This window comes from Rissa tridactyla, chromosome 12, assembly GCF_028500815.1.
Source record: "Rissa tridactyla isolate bRisTri1 chromosome 12, bRisTri1.patW.cur.20221130, whole genome shotgun sequence".
Taxonomy (NCBI): Eukaryota; Metazoa; Chordata; class Aves; order Charadriiformes; family Laridae; genus Rissa; species Rissa tridactyla.
In genome coordinates this window covers 7,760,994-7,776,958 of record NC_071477.1, presented here as the reverse complement: position 1 = coordinate 7,776,958, position 15,965 = coordinate 7,760,994, and positions in this window count along the sequence as shown.

Here is a 15,965-nt window from a genome sequence, read left to right as displayed (position 1 = left end):
ATGAAAAAAAAATAAATAAAAATCTAGTACTTATTAAAACATCACAACCCTAAGAAACTAAGTTCTTCTTCCTCTAACAATAGAGCAAGGAGGAAGCGTCTTCTAAGATGCCCTGACCACTCAAACAGAGCCAGAAGCTCAGCTTTGACCTGAAAACAGCAGCTCTGGAGGCAGAGATTGAATCACTGCCTGTGTCCTCCCGGGCCGCCTCCCCGAGGTTCCCTCCCCAGGCGTGAACGCTGCCAGCCCCACTGATGGCTTTCAGGTGTAGAGGCTCATGCAGCTGGAGCCACTAAATTAATAGGCCAATTTCATCAATAAGTGACAATTTTCAGTCACAATTAATCTGGGTCGGATTCACATGCAGTTGTTTTTCACTAGTAGGCTCTGCTGCTATTATTGCATAAGTGTTATGACTCAGATTTAAAAAAAATAAAAAAATCGAGCAAACACAAAATCCAATAGCTTAGTAGTTAATAAAACTTAGAAAATAACGATGCTTTGAAAAGACTTTTCTGAAAAGGTCATATGATCATTTCTCAGAATGTGTTTTTCCCTTTTTTTATTTGGCTAGAAAAAACCCACTATTTTTATTAGCTGTGCAGCTACTAAAAAAAAAATAAATAAGCGAGGATATCCACAAAGTTACTAAGTATTAATCTTCCTTACAATAAATTCTAAGTAGTGAAAAAAATGTGCAGATTCATAGAAACATTAAAAAAACCCCTACTCGCTGCTCTGATTTGACCACTGCAGAGGGGTAAGGACACAGGTTAAGCATGGTGTCAATATTCAGAGTGGGTTTCGGTGCCTGTTGTCCCTGGGAGTTTTTAATGGACCTACTATATTTTGAACATCCCAAAATCAGTATATAATATCCATGGCTTCTGAGAGAAGAGCAGTATGGAATAGTTTTTTTGTGTGTGTGGAGCTGGGAACGCTGAATCTCTTACCTGGGGAGCAGAGCGAGTCCCGTCAATAGCTATCAGAGGAACAGGTCCATAAAAAAAGAAGAGTTGCAATAAGCATGGTGACCCTCCCGGGAAGGGGACGGCCAAGGCAGGGCCCAGTACGACCAGTGTGAGCTTGGGCAACGCGGAGAGGACCAGGCTGGAGCTGCGCTTGGCCTACAACCGAGCAAAGGGGATACTGATAAGGCACTAAACCTTTATAGCTGGGTGAGGGGGAAGCTTTGGCCTGCAGAACGGTAGCAGGCTGATGGGGAGAAAGTGGCGTTTTGTCTTTTCTTATCACCGCCTTTCTCAAAAACCTCCGGTGATGCCATCAGCCACCACCTGGCTTCCTCCTGGCAGCACTGGCCACCTCACGGCTCCTTCTGCAGGTTTGCACCAGCCAACATGCAAGTACGAGTACGGTGCCCGCCATCAAACAGAGACACCTCGGGACTTCTTATTTAGCCCATCAGATCATTCTCCTCACCTGCGTCCATTCCCCTGTGCCAGCCACTTCTGACACTCCCCAGCCGGCCCTCCAGGACCCATGATTTTACACTAACCCCCAGGCGTCACCACAAAGAGCCTTTTCTCTGTTTACACAGGCATTTTTCTTGACAAAGCCACACTTTACACTTCGCAGATACTGGGCTGGCTCTTCCACTCTTCCCTTGTTTTTTACACCCAGTCAAACTCTGAGCAAAGATTAGATTAAACGTGAGCTAACTTAACGAGTTTTTCCAGACTGCACGGTGAATTTTTCATTGAGGGAAGTGCAGCCGCTTCTGGAGTCAAATGCAACAGCTCGTAAATAACGTGCAAAAATTTAGTGCAATAGCAGAGGAGATTTTAGGTGACTGCAATGTAATTTGTCAGCTGTGGACTAATGGAGCTGGGGTTGTAACACGCTCTTGCGTTTCTGCCTGTGTTTCAACGAGTATCTTTGTTTTCGCGTGCATCCTCTTGTCTAAAATTATTGTACGCTGCAATAGAGGGTGACCACAGGAAAACACAAAAGAGAAAATGCAAAAAAAGCCACGAAGGGACAGTGCTGCGTCTCAAAATGTTGTTTCAAGTATACACAGGCAAAATGAAGAAAGATTGAACAAGATTGCCAAAAGAGGATGGAGCAAATAGATGTAAAATTATTTGTGCTGCTTAGCTGATCAGTATGCCAGGGTCAGTCAGGGGGTTTTGTGATTTAGGAATCAGTGAATAAAGAATTATTTTATCAGTTCATTTCTCATACATGTATTTTATTGGTACTAATATTTAATTGTGATTACTGGGACTTAAGCACTTGGCATTTCCCAAATCAGAAAGAAAGCATTTCCAGAAAGGATAGGAGGAATTAGTATTCCCTATTTATTTTTGAGCGAACTATCAAACATCAGATGTAATTTACCCCAAATGAGAAAATGAATCAGTGGCATAGTTAGAAATAATTTCCCTGCTGGAGAGATGTCTATAATTGCCTATATACATACTGTCCAGTTATGTTCCCAAATGCTAATTATGCCTGCTTCTTAGTCATAGCATTAATAACACAGATTAATACTCTACACATGTATATGACCTCCACCCAAGAATTTCAGAGCACATTTTTAAGGATTCATTTATTAAGCATTACGAGTCAACTTCACGTATGCAGAAACCGAAGATGCAAAGAACTGATGAAATTGAGTCACCTGGAAATCCGGTGTCTGAGCTAGCAATGGAGACAGGTCTCCTAATTCTCAGCGCAAGCTTTGCTGTATAAAATTTTAAGTATTTTGTACAGATTTTTTTAATATATATTTTCCTTGCAGAACTGTTTGTACGTTTCTTTATTTTATAAATAACAATTCAAAGACAACAGAAGTGATGTTTTGCATAGTGTGTCAACTCTAGCAATGTCACTGAGCCTTACAATATTGGGGGTTTTTTTAAGATTGAGTTCTGGGAGGCAGAAATGTTCTCATGTGTTTCCATGAGAACCGTAAGTACTTTCTCTAAGTTATTTCTTTATATCTTTCAGTCTTTCTGAATGAAAACAAAACCTTGAAAATATGAACTGGGAATACATAAAGTCTCAAAAAATCACAAACAAATAAAATGGAAACAATATTTTTAAAACCTAAGGCTTTGGAAAGTCAGTCCTATGACTATTTCTAATACTGTTGTTGGCAACACAGTCTGGGTAGTGCTGTACAAATAACGCAGATAGGCAGTAACATTTTAAAATCTCCCCACTTGTGTTTTGTCAGTTACGGAGTCGGCAGGTGTAGATTTTAACAGAGGAGAAACTCATCTCATCTCCTTGAAACTCGTGTTTTCAGAAGATTAGGTTGGGTAATCAAAGACAGAGCCCTCTCCTTAGAAGAGGCAGACACACAATTGCAAAGGGCTTTGATTCCAGGTATCAAAGTATTATATATATTTTTTCAGTCTCCAAATATAATTATCCACTGGAAAACTGAATGCAACAAACCAGCTTATATAGATGAGTTTGCAGCACATCTGTTCTTTTTTTGATCTAAATAAAACAGAGCAAGAATCTTAGTTGGTATCTTGACATAACACACTTCATCTCTGCGTATGTAGTGAGATCTTTCCTCTTATAAACAAACCTCTTCCTGTCGCCTTCATTTTGTTCTGGTATCATCTATAGATCAGCATATTTGTATTACGTACTTTTGAATTTTCTTTTCCTCCTCTGCAATATGCTGTGCTGACTTCAAATTGAAATGAACTGAAATGCTTCGAGGTGACACATTAGTAGCGACTGAGGCTGGTTTAGATTATCCATAATAATTTTTATGGACATGGGTAGGTGAGTGTATACGGGTATGTTTGTGGCTGCATACTGCAATCTGATTTAGTAAAATTGTGTTTCATCAAGGCCTATGAGTCAATTGTAAAATTCCAGTTGACTTCAGTGGGGTTTGGATTGCATCCATATTATTCAAGGAATGAAAAACCTCAGCAGCAAGGCCAAACCCAAAAGCTACTGCCCACCTTACACGCAAGAGTAAACACATGCAAGAGGACATACAATTAAGCACAAGGAGTTTAGTTAAGCGTAATCCAGAGTTGTTATAAGAACAACGGAGATAAAAATGATCATGATAGGTATACTTCAGGAGAAATAAAGAAGTCTGTGGCCATTAGGGCCACCTGGAACACCCTTCCAAGGGAAGCGGTGAGGTGAGACTTCACACGACCTGGTGCCCCAGGATGCAGGAGGTGGACACGCTGCTCGCGGGGTGAGGCTCTGCTGCTGCTTAACCTGCCTGAGGTCTGTCCTGCTGCTGAAGAGCTGCTTCTGCCTCTCCAACCCATCCCACTCCTGCCTGCCTGGCACCAGCCTGGCCCTCTAGTCCTGATTAGGGGAGAAAGAACCTTATCCTTCATATTCCAATCATTTCCATAGCCATAAGATGAAGCCCTGATATGAGTCTACCCTGACCAGGGACTTCCAGACCTTTGTGGGAATTGCCACCAGAGTTCAGCGCTACCTATAGCCTTTCCCATAGACTGGTCTCCAAAAAGGACAGACAGAAGGGCCACCGTCGTGCTTATGTCAGGTAGGAAAGGCCTCACCTTCCCCCAGTTCCCTGTTACCCTGATGCAGACTTTCACTCCTCTTATACGGCAGAGCTCCTCTCTTATAGGGAGGTTTCAGTCCACTGTAATTAGATTCCACAGATTTAATCCCCTGGGAATGTAGCAATTACCATATACCTGACAAGTGCTAAATGCTGCATTCCGAGGGGATTATCACCTCCGGCTGAACAGAGAGAAAAGGGGAGGGGAAGAGAAATTTCCACTTCCCCATGGGGTGGGGAGCAGGATGAAAACTGCCTGATTTGCTGCAGCTGCTGGCTCTGGGTAGGACAGGAGGGAGCAGGGCATCCAGGAGAAGGCATTCCTGAGAAGGACCAGGCAAAATGTTTATCTCTAATAAAAAGAATATGGATAATGCTGCACATGTGGGTCACCCTTGTCGGTTCTTGTGGTGCTTGCTCCAGCTGGTGTGTGTTTATAGAGGGATTTTTATTAATACTGTTGCTACACAGAGCAAATACGCTGCAGAATAAGTGAGATTAAGACAATTGGTTTAATAGACTTCAGAAATAAGCAAGATGAAATCAAAATCATGTGCACAAAATATAGCGTTGGCAAAGAGGAGGCATTTATGTAGTGTTTTTGCACCCTGTGATGCACAACTTATTAGAGCTTGTTAAAAAGCACAGAGTTGGTACAAAACTCCTTCTGTTCTATTGCATTATCTTATCTGAGTTATTTAGAAGCTTCACAGTGATGTTGTGAGGGCATCGTTCATTGTTGAAAAGCTGCTTGGGATCATCAGATAAAAGGCATAATTTAACAGCATGATAATAGTAGCATTTATATATACCGACATTCATTCTGGCTGATTCGGAAGCATTTTGCAGGCTTAGCAAACTGGAATTAAGGGACAGCTTTTCTGCTGGTCTAACCAATGTTCCTCCTAGCGAGATTATATCAGGCCAGATCCAATTAGAGGTAACGGTTGTCGAAGTAAAATAATTTGATTTTGATATGAAGTGAGCATCCTGCTGTTGCAAAAACTCTGGCCGGGACTCTGATGAGCAGAGTGGGGTAGGATCAGCTTTATGTTTCATGGCAATGACAACATTTTGTCCCCAGGAGCGTGCAGTACGCTGGCTCGACGCAGCTGGGGAGGGAGCCACCCCCTGAACTACTTACGCTTCCTGCCACACCTCGACCAAGTCCGTAGTACGGAGAAACAACCTGCCATGTCGCCGTGCTGCGCCGGTTACAGCGGCACCCCCCTCCCGGCACACACACAGCTTGTCTGGGCAGCACCACGCGCTCTTCTTTTCCTAGAAGTGAAAAAGTACTGCTGTGTTTAAATATGTAACATATATAGTGTATATGTATATACATTATTGTGGAGAAGTGAGAACAAAGAAATAAAAATAAAACCAAAAACATTTCAACAATGAGCGAGAGTCGATCGGGTCAGAGGGCGAGCGATTGCTGGAGCCCTGGTACCGACTGAGCGGGAGAACCTTCACTGCCCATGAATAAATCGATTTATGATGCTGTTGTTCAATCCTATACTTCTAGTAAGGTTTCACCTGTTTTGTTACATGAAGTGAAATTCATCAACATAGTTGTATTACATCTGTACCAGTACTGACATTTATGCACGTGCCTGCAAATGCACGGCGTGGAGGCGCAGCGGTGGCTGGCACCAGCACAGACGACCTGGTCTGCTTGGGTCGCAGTGGCATCGGGGAGAATGGAGGAGGGATGTGGTCCTCCCCCACCTGCTGCACTAGCAGGAGCCCTGCTGTACAGACAGCAGCATTGGGAAGACGGTGACATCCTACTAGAATGTTTTTATGCTTTACGGGAGAAAACCCAGCTCTGCATATACAGATGTTTGTATGCCAAGAGCGTATGTGGATCCTGAAACGGTATTTTGAAGATTTCAGGATAATAAGCCAAGCTTTTTGTTGGTCCTTCACGAAGGCCAAGGTCACGTATCTAGGCTGGATCCATAAAGTGTTTGTCATATGACACCATCTGTGTTCTTCATCACTTATAAATCCATTGTATGACTGAAATAAATCAAGGGCAGGGTGTGGTGTTTCTGCATTTCCTAACTCATTAGCAAGACTTTTAACATTACTCCTGCCTTTCAGTAGCATGGTAAACCTGTTTAAACAAACGAAAAGACAATAATTATTAATTGGCTAACAATAATAGGTCACTTGGATTTCTTGAAAATCTCACCTACTAGGACAAATCCCTGGATAGCAACAGCACCGTGTGCTTCTAATTCTCATAGCTCTTCTGAAAATTGTATTCAGAGGCACTAATACAATTTCTATTAATGTTCCCAGGGACGTCTCTTTTCCATGTGCTCTGGGACACAACCTGCTAATTCTTCTCTCTCTCTTAGACTCTTACCAAGTAACTCTGCTTAGGGCCAACACCAGCATTGACAAGGCACGCAGTTGCCAAAGGCGATAGGAAGGAATGGGATGCAAAGCAGGAAAAATAGTCTGTAGGATTGTAGCTGTGTGAGACCAAGGGAAGGCACGTCGATGCCGCTCCACCCCGGGAGGGACTGGGGTGTGAATGTGTTGACATTTCTGCTGGCAGTGTTGTTCCTACCCCTTTTGGGCACCCTGGGATAGCAAGCCAAACCGTTCCCCGCTCTCCCCTTGTCTCCTCAATCCAGTTCCACCCGTATTTGCTAGAAAGGCGGCCTGGCCTTGGCCAAACTGTGGTCCTTTATTTCTGGAGCAACTAATTTCAGGGTAGCAGACACTGCTGACCAGCTTCAAGGCGATTTTGGTTCTTTTGGACTTTCACAATTATCCCAGAACACGATCCTGAGATTTACCTGCCTACTTAACCTGGGAGGGCACGGTCCCTGTGCCCCCCATCGCCTCCCTGCAGTCAGCAGGGTATGTCAGACCCCGCTGCCCTTTTGAAATGTCACCCGTGTCTCTAAACTGCATGTGAAATCTTGTCCCTGTTGAAATCGGTCTGAAACCTTCCACTGACTTCAATAAAGTGAGGGTTCGCTTCTTGGCTAAGAGAAATTAAAGAAAAAGGTAGGAAGAGTCTATTGACAAGTTAATCCTCTCAGCGGCTCTGGGCTGACTGTTGCAACCAAACCCGAGCAGCTAATGACACCAAGTTAAAAACCTGTTCTTGCCTTTGCAAGCTGTCACGGGGCTTTGTCTTCAAATGGGGGGAAGAAACTGTATGCTCTGCAAGTGAATGAGACACATGCATGTGATCAGGATGATCAGAGCATGCAAAACACATTAGAACAAAACATACACTGAGGTCAAAGCAACATAAAAATGAAAGCGTTTTGTGTTCCTCATTTGCTTGACTCATTGAATATATGGTTATGTACGTGCCTGAACCAGACTTGGCTTATTTGCCTTACATGCTACGAAGTTGCATGTAATTACCTATACTGTTCCAATCGGCACCTGTTCTGCAGTAATTCTGAATTAATGTATTAGCCAAAGCCTCAAAGGGACGAACAAGAATGTTAGCTGAAAACTAGTTGCTTCTAATTGTCATGAAAACAAATGTCAAAAGAACATGTGTTTCTACTTAGCTAACTCTGCTTACTAGGTCTGAAGCTGTTTTGTGTTAGTTTCTACCATTTAAATTAAATGTTTTGTCTCTAACATACTTGATGTGGCTTTAAGAAGCTGTGCTTCCCCCCCATCCCCCTTATGAATCTTAATGTTTGGCTGGATTTGTTTGTAACATCAGACAAAAGACTGGCAGGCTGCGCCGGAGTGACATAGATTTTATGTTGAAACAAAGCAAAGCCAAAAAAAAAAATCAATTAGGGGTCATTAAAACCCAAACTTTTCAATGAAAGAAATACTGTAATGGAATAGTAATACTTTGGGGTTTAGGAGTTCTTTTAATTCCTGAAAGAGCTATTCTGCGCTGCCCCTCCTCCACTTCATCTCTGTGAATCTGCTGTGTTGCAGAATGAGTCAGCTCTGGAATATCCAAACTCCACAGCTGTGCATTAGCATTTGGGAAGAGTATCACTGGGAGTTCATATTTTACATGTGGAAGCAGTGACGCTCTTTTTCAAGCCACGGAGAAAGAATGGTTCAAAACACAACACGTATAGATACAGCACTTGCCCTTCAGCAGCACTAAAGCAACTTTCTAATGGGAGTTCTCTACAGATTTCCTTGGGGGAGCAGCATGGCCCATCGTGGAGACAGAACAAGCAGAGCAGGGGCTGTTAAAAAATTTTCTGTGCAGCACAACTTAGTGTTTGATGTCTTAAAAAGTAGATATCTCCTCCCCCCGCCCCCGCCCCTTATTACTCGTTCCTTGAGGCCATCTCATTACAAAAGGAACACTGCATCTTTGTTTCCTAAGGAGTGGAAGATCAGCTTCGGTTCTTTCCATTACAAATGTATTATTAGAAAAGAAAAATAAATCCTGCTAATCACAGCACTTCACTGGAGCTTGGCAATGGAGTTACGATGACACGTTAAATCAGCAGTTCCCAAAGATGAGCCTGTGATCCAACTGGGTTCATGACCTGGAAGTGCAGAAGGAAATGGGCACGCAAGCCCGGAACAGGAATCACAAGCTGAGAGCTTGGAAACTACCATTTTGCATAAAAAACACAGTAGTGACAATTACACTTTGTACCTCAAGGAGAATTCAGTCGCCAGCACAGAGCTGGGAACAGCAGCAAGACTGTGACTGGGGCCTGGGAAAGGAGTGGGACACGGGAGCTACCAGGGGATTTTGGAGGCCGTTCTGGGGGGGACACAGGGCTTTTTGGTGTCTGAGCCATGGCTGGGTCGGGGTCTGGTGCACCCCGGCTGGAGCAGCACTCCCGGCGGGAGCCACAGCCACTGCTGGCCCGGGCCAAGGTGGCGAGGACACGCGTCTCCCAGCCACGTCAGCCGCAGCGACGGGGGCCAAGGTAGGCAGGGACGCTGTTCAGATGTCCAGCTCACACCTGGGCTGCATCTGTCCCTGCTTACAAAAGCACAGTTTGGAAATTTAGGCTCACGAAAATGACTCCGTTTTTGCAACCAGTAGCATGCCCGCAGAAGCACACAGGTCCTCTTTTACGTGCTGACGGGATGTGCTTTTTTATGGGTTTCAAAGTAGATTGTCACGTTGGTGTAAAATTATGCTGCACTTAATGGGTGAATGCTGATTTACACCAGTGGAGAATACAGCAAATTCACTTTTTAAGTATAGATCACTAGGGTTTCCAAATATATTAAAATGTTCTGCACCCAGTTTGCATTTGGGAGAGAAGAACCTGCTTCCCACTGAGCTGTGAGCTGCCAGAGCGCTCATGGCAAACACACATTTTCATTTCAGTTTGCTCAATTACAGACACATTTTTGCCAAAGCCCCCCCCCCCGTAACCTGCAGGAAGGTAGGGAGGATGACGTTTTGCACATGAGGGGCCAGAACAACTTCAGTACAAGCTACAATCGTTATGTCAGGGAATAATTAAGTCTCTTCGAGGCTGCCCCATAGCCGCCTTCCTTCAAGGACCGACACCATCCCGCCCAGCACAGTAGTTCTGCTGCACTGGAGATTTTAGTTTAGCAGGAATTCCGTACCTTTAATTAGAACCATGTTAAGTGTTCATTAGTGTAGTGCAAAACTGCATACAAAACACTTCATTTGCTGGATAACCGCACTGTAAACGTGTTTTGCCTGGATTGTGATGGATGATAAGATCTATTCACAACATTATTTACAACAGGATGCCCAGTGAGTAATCCTTACAGTCAAATCTGCACCGTCGTGCACACAGCCGAGGTACGTCAATTCTTAAGCTAACACATCTGACATATGTCATTTTAAAGAATGGCAAGCGAAAAGGGAAGACTTGGTGTCTGAGGACGCAGAAAAGTCGCCTTCTATTAAATTACACAGGTGAGAACAGCAATTTTCTGTACACCTTAGACGGCGTGACTAATACAGCAGATGGCAGTTGGATTTATTGAGATCTGCAGAGAATATATTTGTCTTACAAAGGGAAGAGGATTTAACTTACACATCTAATTTTTCATGAGGCTTTGTAAGCCATTTTAAAAGTGGAAAAAGTATCTCTGTAGTCTTTTTCCAGTCTCTTCTTTTTATATTCCTCCTCCCTCCTTGAATCTGGCACTTATCCCAAAATGCACACCATGTTCAAGAGAGGGAAAACACTAACCCTGTATAATTTGAATAAATGAGCTCTACATATATTGCCACTTTTAGTTCAAATTATGCAAAAATCCAAGATAAATGAGGCTGAGCATAAAACCCCCTTAGTGTACAATTATAAATACTAAAATGGTGTATTTTTCCAAAACAAGAACCTTTTTTTTTTTAAATTTGCATACTCTGTCGACTTTTGACCTGCAATAAAAATGTAACACAAGTTGGTAAGTGACTGAGTCAGAACAGGACCTTCTGTTTGCATCATTCCTCCTGCCTTCTGGAGTTTCAGTCTTTAGCAATTTGCTTAGATTTATAGTCATCTACTGAGCAGCTACAGTGTGTAACCAAAAGCTCTTGTCTTTAAACATGTAAACTGTTAGATTAAAATTCCTGGGCTTCAGGATATACAGAAATTCCATGGGTCAAATTATAGATGATAAGTATGGATCAAACCCTGAGATCCTTCTGGCTTGAATGTGTTTTTCAAGCACAGCTGTAATAAACAAGCAGGATGCCTCCTGCAGCGCTCCGCTGCCAGATGTGTGCCCGGCGCAGTATCTGTTCGGGGACGAGCTCGCTTACAGCTCCGATGAGCAGCATGAGGAAAGAGAAAACAATAACAGGATAAAATCGGGATTAAAGTTTTTACTCAGCCTGTACTCCAGCTGATCTCTATTCCCTTCTATTTCTGTTTCTATTCCAATTTCTAAACTATCTGGGTTGTCGTTAGAGAAATGGGATCCAGAGATTTCAGTGTTTCAACGTAGCTGATTGGGACACAGACTTTTCCAGTTATTAATGTGCACAGACAAAAACGCTAAAACTCTGGGTTTTCAAAGCATCACACAACTGTTGATAACTTTTATACGCATTAAATTAGAAAATACTTTGAAGATCAAACCCCGGGGCTTTTTTGCCTGAATTGTATTTGTTAAAAAACACTGGAATTGTCAAACTGGCGTTTACGTGGGAGAGTCCCTACGCTTGACTTTACTGCACGCCCAGAGCCTGCAGAGGAGCAAGGAGGACTTGGCCTGGACTGGCAGGTCCAGCCGTTGCTCCCAACCATGTGCCTGGCCAACAGCTACGTGGAGATCTCAGCAGCTGCTAATTCCCGAGCCACCCTGTTTTTCAGAGGGGTGTTTTAAGGAAAATCCTATTTTCTAATGAAAACAGTGCAGTAAATTCAATGGTCGGAGCAGACGGGAGGTGGTAAGGCCTGACTGGACCTGGAGGCAACTGTATTTTATCTCTTCATATCAAGGAGAAACAGGGGCAGTGTCGGGAATGGAGCTATTGCAGAACTGGCTCCCATCTCACTGTTCTATAGTCATCCAGCTCATTTCAACACATTTACCCAACTCCTGACACATTTACCCACATTAACGCCAAAATATGAAGGCTACAGGTGACACAAAAATGAAACAGCCAGCTCTCCTTACATTTCTCCAGCCCCTCTCCCTTGTTTCAGTAAGCCCTTAATCACGCGAAGAGCTCTGGCTATTGACCTCAGTGGGACCTTTTCAATAACAAAAGTCCCCATGGGCCCAAAGGTGGCAATGCTGGATCTGCTTCTAGTTCATATTTAAAAAGAAAAGAAAAAAAAATTTAAAAGATCTCATTCAACCAGACCCTGGGAACCACAGAAACGAAAGGGGGAAGGGGAAATGGTGCTACAGCAGTAGCTGATCACTACTTAGCGTATTTTCAGTCCAACCACTCAGCCAATACTGTTTCAAGCCTAACAAGGCCATTTTGCCTGCCCAGGCTGAGTTTAGCTTTCGGACCACAGAACTGTCCCAACGGACCTGCCCCAAGGACTCTGCCTTCAAGCAGCCACGTGGCCACCAGTCCTGGAGCCAGGATTCCCTGTCGTGTGGCTACAACCTGGACGAGCTCCCTCGTCTACCCCTCTGAGGTGTCCGTCCCCTGTGAAAACGAGGGATGAAGCACAGCACAACACGTGGAGGGTCTGTTGTGCCCCGCAGCCAGGCGTGTGTCAGCTTTCTTCTCCCCAGGTAGGGAAAACACAGGAAAGCAGGAGCGGAGCAGAAGCCAGCACTCTGTGCATTCACTCTGCTGCAAGAGCAGGTTCCTTGATAAGGGAAGCTTAATGTGGAGCAACCCTCAAAGTTATTGGACTAATCATATTTCTGGTTCATTTCCACAATTACAGAAGAGGTCAAGTGGATCCTTCATTTTAATGAGTTGCCTAAATCTGGCAGCGTGTTGTTATGAGGCAGATAATTTGTAAAAGCAGCGTGTGGTTTAGATCACATCTTCATTCCACGTTGAATGGTAATAAACGAGTACCTTCCTGTGTAAATGCTGCCTCTTTTAAAATGTCTGTTAATTTAGCTTCTGTTATTATACATTATGGTTGTTGTCTGGTCTGCCTGTACACTGGTTTCATTCTCTGTGTTCTAATTTTAACTGATTATAACTGAGTGGGAAAGTGCAAGTCCTCCACTTGAAATTCAAAAGAAAATAAATTGATTTTTTATGGCCTGAAGAATCTATTCATTACTAAATCATTTATCTTTGCAGAAGGAGCGCCTATATTCAATATGCCTTCCTATTTCCCTAATTTTATTTCTCTGTAAGTATGCTCTGTGCTTACAAATAAATCTCCATTGAACTTCCACTGATAGGCTTTGCTTTTGAAGGTCTGAACAAGAGCATAATTAACAATATTAAACGCATATCAAAGGTTGTATGTAAAGCTTGGACATTGCTGTGTCTTCCCCCAAAATGAAACTTGGATGAAAACGTAGAACAAGAGTGTATACTCCTGGGATTATCAGAGGCATATTGCAGCAAGGGGAAACGGAGCAGAGACACACATGACCTTTAGACAGACTCGCTCGTGCTTTTTGGCTTACTTCAAAGATTTCTTAAGGGGACGAGAGTGAGTTGTTAAGAAGGAGGGGAGGGAGGAGAGGCATTAAGATTGTTTAAATTGCTTTTTCTTAATTCCAAATTGTCTTTCTCTAGTGAATCCTAACTTTATTACTTACATTGCATTTCAGGCAGTGCAATTACATTCTTACCTTGAACAAAGAATGAACTTTGGACAGTATTTTGAAGGGTTTACAAATAAAGTAAACAGCTCAGTTACATAAAACGTATGCATCTGAGGCAGAACTTCCTTCTTCCCAGATTAGACACATTCACGTCATTTAATTTGCAAACTTCTTCAGCTGCTATTTGAAAATGTTTCTTTTCTGTTTGCAATAAATAGAAGGTTAAAATTCACAAACAAACCCCACACAATTGTTAAACTTCTGTGATTCTGTTAAAGTTACATCGAATGCTGTCTTTACCAGTTCATATATTAAATACGGGCTTTCAGTTTCACCTTGAACTGCTGTCTTTGTTCAGGCTGGATTAAATCCAGATAGGTTATCTAGGTTAGTTATTACTGTATTGTTCAAGTGGTACTTAACTGTGTGTTTTATGTTCAGATGTGGAAATGTGCGTGAAGGGAAAGGTTTGCTAATTTTACATCGTCATTTAAAAAAATCAGAGCATTTTTACATACCCAGGTTAAAAATTAACAAATCAGAATGTTGGACTTTTAACTCAGTAGTCAGAGACAACTTAAGGTTGGAATATATTTTAACTACAAGATTGAAAATGTATGTGAAAATATGACAGCCACTTCCAGACGTAATACGTCAAAGATGCCACATTATTAGAGTCCACTTACATCCTACTGCAGACACTGGTGAGAGATCTGTCACCTTCACATCCCCGGGTACTGCACATGGCTCACAGAGCGCATGCAGTCTACAAGGTAGGATTTGCAAACATTTGCAAATATCATTTGGTTTTTACATTCAGTGTTGCGCCCCATTTCATTTGCTATTTGTGAGCACTGGCATGAATGGCTTTTTATTAGCATGGATATTAGGGGATGGGGAGAGAGGGTGGCTGTGTCTGTAACTGACTGCTGCCAAGTGAATTTGGTATTTACTATTTATCATACTTTCACACTCTAATTATCCAAACAGGCCCAAAAAAAGAGGCATGTCATATGACCTAGGTCCTAGGGGACCGATTGTACATACCAAATAATGAATAGAGAAGGGAAAAACTTGGGAACAATTAGTCGGTTGAGTTTGGTTTGAATAAATAGTGGGTTAATGTCTAGATGGTGATTTGGATTCTGCATCTGCATATGACCAAAGAAAAGAAGCCAGAACAGCAACTCTTCTGTGATGCACCCCCTGGCAGCCGAGGCAGGGGACTAAACAACCTCTCGCCTTATGTTTTAATGTGCTCTATCTGTATTAGTCTAAACAATTGGGGATGCCATTCCCAAGTGTTCAGAAGTCAGGACATCCTTCACCCTCAGACCCCCAGCTGGCTTAGGAATCATAAGGTCCTTAGAAAATACAACAATTATTAGTTTGTTTTGAAGCTGTTTGGCTGCATACAAGTCTCAATTTTAATTTCCTCTGAAATAACAAATGCAGATAACCTTTTTTTTTAATTAGGGATGTAAAATTTTACATTTAGTCATGGGACTGATAGATGGAGCTTGGAAAAAGAAAAATAATTCAGGAATTTATCAAGCATTGCAAAATTGGCAGGTGGAAGGAGAGCATCTCCCAGCAGCTTCCCCCGGCCTCTGCCAGGACGGAGCTGGATGCCTGCTGACGCCTGCCTGTGCCACTGCCGGTCAGCACGATTATTATTATCTGCGTTGTACAAGATAAGCAAACTGAGTCACTGAGTTAAGATCAGAACACAGGAGTTTTGGCTTACTGCTCTATCTGCAGTCTCCTCGGCTACGCCAGGTCAATCTACTGCTTTCTAGAACTACGAATACAAATAATATTAGACTTCAGCACAAATCAAAACTTACTGCTTGGGTCTGGATGTGACTTTTACCGTTTGTCCTTATTCCCGTACCAAGTTGAAAGCAAGCCCTGTGCCTGACGGCATCTGAGGCCAGACAAAGGTCCAAGTGGTAAAATTATTGTGCTGTGACGCCAGACGTCTCCAAAATGAGCTGAGTTCCCAGAGATTTCTCAGAGCTGGACTTTTACAAAAGTTAGCTTTTGATATCATAGTGACAGGTACTATATAAAAACCTGAGAAAGTCAGAAGAGGACACGGGATTTTCGGGCACCGCTAAACCTCATAATTCACATAGTTTAGGCATCTGGCAGAAATAATCGTATGGTGTGCAGAGGGCAAGCCGGAATGTTGGCCAGCACTAATGCTATTTTTAGGCATATTAAGGCCCGATCGTTTGCCACCAAAATT